General features: G+C 35.0%; 1 long non-coding RNA gene across 1 annotated transcript in view; it reads right to left on the bottom strand.

Moving 5' to 3' along the window:
- Positions 1–3,586, bottom strand: part of LOC111654802 (uncharacterized) — a 28,821-nt gene extending 25,235 nt beyond the window's left edge. Inside the window, exon 1 of the long non-coding RNA XR_002760759.2 lies at positions 3,498–3,586. This is a non-coding gene — a long non-coding RNA (uncharacterized LOC111654802). The remainder of the gene's footprint in view (positions 1–3,497) is intronic.
- Between the last annotated feature and the right edge of the window lie 2,645 nt (positions 3,587–6,231).

The raw sequence follows: 6,231 nt of genomic DNA, 5'->3' as shown, positions 1-6,231 counted from the left end.
GGGGGGGGCTGGAAGAATAATCGGGCATATAAAACATCGTGAGAGTCAGTTGTTGCTGGTTTTATTTTGAAATAAGAATCAGAGTCACATCGACAAAACCTGCTGCTGCACGGATTATAGCCCCAAAAATGTGTTGGTGTAGTTGTGAATAAGGTGGGTAATGTTTGACCCTCAGATCACAATTATAGACGAATGTTACCACCGAGTTAAAGGCTTGTTTTTTCTTTAGGAAAGCATTACACTCATTTGTGTTACTTATCTCAAAATACGTTATTTTAAAGAACCCAAATTGCCTCATTAGTATAATGTACAGTAGGATTTATTGATTCAAACGCAATGATTTTTATAAGCCTAAAAGGAAAAAGGAATCTCCTTATTCCTAGACTCACAGATCGATAGAGTGTATAGGTATGACAAAGAATGCAAAATAGCAGGAGATGCCATAGATGACTGTCGTCTTGTTTGAGGGTAACATATGGGCTGTAGGTGCTATAGCCTATGATAAAATAGAAAAGCAAATAATCCAAGGCACTGTATGATATATGTAGCTCCTTTACAATAATGCATGCTGGATGTACAGGGGTTTACCGCCTGTTTATGATCGACCTACAACAGACAAACTGTTTTACATTGGAATAATAAATGCATTACAGATATTGCTGGCTGTTTCTCACCTGTAGACCAACAGATTGTGACTGTTTCCAGAGTAGGAGAAATGAATTTTAACGAGTTAGATCTTAAAACCAAACGACATGCTGCAGGCTCCTGCCTCGTTTTAAAGGCCGTGTGTGTGTGTGTGTGTGTGTGTGTGTGTGTGTGTAAACTAGCCAAAGAAATAAAGTGTACAGTAAAAATGCATCCACTACAGGGCGAAACAGCGACACACGTTGGTGAGAAGAAACGAGATCACCTCGTAAATGCTGTTTATGTACAGTGAGACTATACATTTGTTTTTAAGGATACTTATTAATTGCATGAAGCTTGTTTTTGTTTGTTTACACATAAAAAGATAGAAAATACAAGAGCAGGTCGTGAGAAACCTAAAACGTTTTCTGGTATAGACAAACTCTGTAGGCTTATATTTACTGAAATCTTAATATAGGCCTATGAAAACATACAATTTAATGATCAATCCTCTCCTTCATAGTATAAAAATGTATAATTTCATTACAAAAAAATGATTCTTATTGAAGAGTTTATACCATTATGAAAACAGTAAGAAACTGAAGCAACAATCAGTTACCAGCTTTACTGTAGCCTAATAGTAAATGTGGGCAGATGGTATTAAATAGCCTAAGTTTACATTAAGTAACATTACAGATTACAGTAACATTTAGTGTTTATCACACAAGTTAACCTGTTGAAACTGAAGAAAATGGTTGAAAATTAAAAGATTGACTGAAATACAGGTAAATATATTTCATACTGTAAAAGGTTTGTCATTGTCTTTATCATTATTATCATTATAATTATTAACCTATTATTATTTTCATTAATTTTGTTAGCAGTAGTGGTAGTAGTAGTAGTAGTTGTAAAAACCCCGGCTGATAAACCGTAGACGATAAGTGTGACAATGTTTAATTCACATTATTTTTTACTTTCTTGCCATTAAACACAACACAGTGAATAATGCCAGTCTGTATTGATTAATTCAAAACTGAATTTATATTATATATTTTTTCCAATGCTTGAGGCTGGCATTTTGTTATTTTAGATACATCATATTCCTTATTTGTATTTTTAAAAAGCACAGTTCCTATTATTACAGAATATTGGACTAGATATTCTGTAGTACTATCTATAAAATTTAAAGGGTGCAAATATGTTAAATATTGTATGTTTGAATTATTAGTTTATACATATTCAGCTTATTTTGAAAAATTTGGACAATAAACTCTGAGATTTTATGTTGCGCTTGTTTTGTAGCAAATGTCTGTTTATCAACCAAGTCTTCACGTTCTGATTTATTTATCTTTATAGGTATCTTACTATAGACTTTATCCCTGATACTGGATCAGAAAAGTTCTCCACACTGTATATTCATTGAATACATATAACAGGGGAAAGGAATTAAATGGTACATGACAGTAGTGACATACGTATGCTACCTGAAAACACTTTAACTGAACTCTGTTTAGGTTTCCTGTATGATATATTTGTACAGAGCTAAATCTATGATAGAAAAGTATTGTCCTTTTGAATTTTTTGTTATGATTAACTTTGTCAATCACAAAGAAATTAAGCAGAATTTATGTTGTATTTTAACTTTTAAATACATGAAATATATGTGATGGTTGTTTAAAAACAATATTGTCTAATCTTAAATTGGACAATACCAATTTTATCAAAGAAATTATTAACCACCATATTAATTTTCCCTCATCATCTTTGTGAATTTTGAGTGTGTATATATATATATATATATATATGTATCATATTGTGTCTGACTCTTAAGTCAATAAGGTGAATGAGAACGATCGGTACCAGAAATATGTACTGTATTGGTGTCAATCTTTCATATTAAAGCTAACAGGCCTCATCTCACACTGAATCCAATCAGTTTTTCTGTGTAAGAAGAATTTAGATGTGGCGTCATCTAAGAAATACAAATAGATTTAAACAAATCAATTAATCTATTATTTTTATAATTACTGGCATTTTTTTCCATTATTTTAAGTTATTTATTTTTACATTAATATAGACTGGGGTTTCAAGTGAATACATTAGTTTACCAATGACACAGAACATTTACAGTGTTTAAAATCAGTGAGATTGTGTTTTTTTAAAGGTTGGCAGACAGGACTATCTCTTGTCTGTCAACCTTTAAAAACACAGTCTCACTGAACTTGGTAAATACAAGATTGAAAATAAATGAAGAGAAGATTCCTAAACATTGCCCAGTGTTTATAATGAAAAATAATATAATGCATCATTGTACAATTTTTTCTATGAGAAATTAGAGTCAAGTTGGAGTCAGTATTGTCACATTTACACTATAATTTTTTAACAAAAAAGGCCACAAAATATCCAGAGAAATACAACTGGTTAATGCTCAGAGCATGTTAAGTAAGTTTGTTATTGAAACAAATTGGTGGCCATTAGTCTGTTGAATAAAATTAGCTAGGGACACAAAAAGGTACAGACTTCTTTATTCTCAGCGCGGCCATGTTACTTTTAGCTAAAGGTCTAAACTCTCAGAACACATACTCAAAATACATTTAAACAAAAAATTATCAGTTCATATTCTAAAAGGATGTTAAAAAGCTATTATGGTAACGACGAGGCAGTACAGAATTATTTTACAGTAGCATAGTGTCAGAGGACATGAAACACTTTTAAGACTTTACACAAAATCACGAATAATTTCCCTGTTACCAGCCACAGTGTTAAAAAAAACTTCACACAAACGTTTTCATCAGCATTTACACAACTATTGCTAATAAAGGGTTACCAAAAGTTGTGTGAATGTGTGTATAAATTGAGAATAAACTTCTTACCACAGCAGGCTCCCGCAGAGACCTGTTAATTCCTCCTCGGCCTGGTGTGAAAGAGGGAGAGAGAGCCCGAGCCCTCGTGCCTTAATTTGAAGCAGGCTGGGTTTTATGATAATCAGAGCTGACACCGACCTGTGCGCCGTGAATAGAGGAGGGCACCCTCGAGCCTGCGTTCCCACGAGCCGCATTCCTCCGGTCAAGTTCAAGCTCAAAGCGCGAGCCACCATTACTATGCGAGGCGTGCCGCGTGGCTAATTCCAAAAAGGCGCGCGCTCCCCGTCGTGGGAGAGTTCGTCACCTTGAATTCAAATGCAGCTGTAGATAGATGGATAGATTGATGGATTGATGGATAGATGGATAGATGGATAGATGGATGGATAGATAGATAGTGAAGTCATTAACACTGAATCAAATATCAGAACAAAGAGGCTGCTGTTTGCTGTGTTCACTTTATATACATAAACAGGCCTACATAAAAACCCACATTCAAAAATTTCATTTTCATTCATTTTCTTGCAAACGAAAAATTACAATGTTCCTGAAATAGCTACAGTTTTTCCTTTTGTGTCTCCATTTGAACATTTATCAGGCTATATATCTTTTCACACAAACAAACCTTTGTCTGTAGGATTTGCTTTGCCTTTCTTGGTGTAGTCTTACTCATCGTAGCAGGCCTAAATATGAACAAAAAGCAGACACAGCCCACACTTGCTCACATAATACCTATTAATTATTTCCACCTATTCTTTCTCATTTGATTTAATTTTCCTCTTTAAATGGCAGCTCCTGCAGCCAACAACAATGAGCATATTGAATGTTTACTGGAATTAAACTGAAAATCACTGGCTTAAAAAAAGTAAAAGAAAAAAAAAAAATCAAAGCTTTTACGGAAAATGATAAGAAAAAGTTAAGAATAATTTTGTTAATCTTGTACGAACTACAGGATTTATCAACATTAACGAATGGCTGAACACTTAGAGGAGCCAGAAAGAGCTCCTTTTAGGCAGTTAATTACTGCAGCCATGCCTCTAGACGAATATTAGAACATATGTTTATGAGTATAAGATGTATGAATGGGCTGTTGACTAATATCATGTCTCAAGATCTGTGAGTGCATTTACTTTGACCTCAAGTGACAAGAAAAAAAAACTTTATGCAAGAAGCACATTCACTCTGGCAGTTCCAGCATTGTATTTATGGAAGATCATATATTTTTATATGTTCTATGTTAAAATTGGTGTGCATTCTGTAGTTTTATAGTTACAAGATAAATCTCTTACAAGACAGCAAAGCTAAAGTTAAAAGTTGAAGAGTTTCATTGGTGAAAGGCAGAAACAATATCTGAGAATGTCTGAGCTGAGGAATAATTTTGGTAATGTTCATTAATGGTTATTATTATAAGAATAATGAAGACTTCTCAGGGGCTTATTCAGTTTTCTAAAACATAAGTTTACATTCATAATATGCTGCCGTCCACTTAGAAACACACAGCCTGTTCCTGCCGTTTAAGCTTTCGTACCAATCCATATACACACATACAGCCATGGTTGTGACATTGCTCATTCGCACCGACTACGCAGTCTTTCAAACATCTGGCACTTCCATGATAGTTCATAGAAATCTTCACAACTGGGTCAGTTTTCTTCAGACTGTTTATGGTGCATTGTTTTTGCAATCTTAGGATATTGTATATTTTGTGGTCTCCTGCAATACAGAAAATGAAAAAGAATAATTCAGAATAACTCCAGAAAGCTGAACAAGTAAACCATATTACAGCATCAGACCATAATCCTTTACATGCACAGTGTGTGTTTTCATTGTAGTTCAAACCTGCTAGAACTGCTTAAGTTATATTTCAGCAATTTTGCATGTTATACATATTTACACCATTCATGAAATGATGTAAATCAGGATCAGCTTCTTTTCAGCTTTCTCCAGTCATTTCAGCCAATACCAGGTGTCTACATAGACAAGCAGGACCTCAGTCTGCGTTTGATTTTAACAGCAGAAGATTCCCACATGTGAGGCATGTAAGTGTGATGTGTCTAGTCAGAGTATAATTGGCTGGTTCAGTCCCAGACAGCCCTGTCCCACCTCCCCATGCTCCTGCATTCGAGGTCCCACAAAACAGTGTCTGGCTCGCTGATCCCACGACCCCTGAGGGAATAAAACCCTCACTCATGATTTGGATTCTCCAGCTCTGTCTGTGATCCTGGAGTCAAGAGTTTTACAAATCAGGAAGTTATTCTACCATTATCCTTATTTTACCGAATCACAATTTTATGTCAGATTTTAAAATGTACTTTCCATTGTTCTAGTCAAATGGCAGTCCTGTGTTGCGGTAATGAAATGTAATTTATTGTATTTAGATCATGAAGAATAGTCACAACTGTGGTCAACACAGTCGTTAAAAAAATAAAAATAAATTAAATTAAACACGACTGAACCTCTGAACCTGCTCGTAACGTTTCTGTTGTTCCACTTTTACAAGCCCATATACGTGTTCGGTGGCCTCCTTCTTACAGGCCTCTTCACTTTGGCTTTAAAGGCTGAACAACCTTATAAACGCATTTAACTTACAACTTTTAGTGCTCCTGTTAAGAGAAACAGATTCATCAGTGAGGAAGGAAACATCTTATTATGTAATGACGACAAAAAGGGCTGGCCAGGTCAGAGGTGAGATGAAATCCTGACCCCACCACCCCTTGAGCTGCAGAGTGTGTCGGTGACCACGGGG

Source organism: Seriola lalandi, unplaced genomic scaffold, assembly GCF_002814215.2.
Source record: "Seriola lalandi dorsalis isolate HSWRI2012SDOR001 ecotype SW California unplaced genomic scaffold, Sedor1 jcf7180002054290, whole genome shotgun sequence".
Taxonomy (NCBI): Eukaryota; Metazoa; Chordata; class Actinopteri; order Carangiformes; family Carangidae; genus Seriola; species Seriola lalandi.
This window is presented reverse-complemented; position numbering and strand designations above follow the sequence as displayed.